Genomic DNA, 204 nt, shown 5'->3' on the forward strand with positions numbered 1-204 from the left:
AGAGCTGAACCAACACGAGGAAAGGACTTTAAAATCCACCGACTTCAGTTGCTGCAAGGAGAAGACCCACGCCAGAAATCCAACATGTTCCCAGCTGCTGAGAACTCTTTTCTTCTTTTCTCCCCCTTTCCCCCAGAGACAAAAGAAGGGCAGTCACCGCCTTTGCCTCTCGGCCACGCGGCCGGGTGGGGGGGCGGGGGGCAG

The sequence above is a fragment of the Corvus brachyrhynchos genome, unplaced genomic scaffold, assembly GCF_000691975.1.
Source record: "Corvus brachyrhynchos isolate BGI_N302 unplaced genomic scaffold, ASM69197v1 scaffold838, whole genome shotgun sequence".
Classification (NCBI taxonomy): Eukaryota; Metazoa; Chordata; class Aves; order Passeriformes; family Corvidae; genus Corvus; species Corvus brachyrhynchos.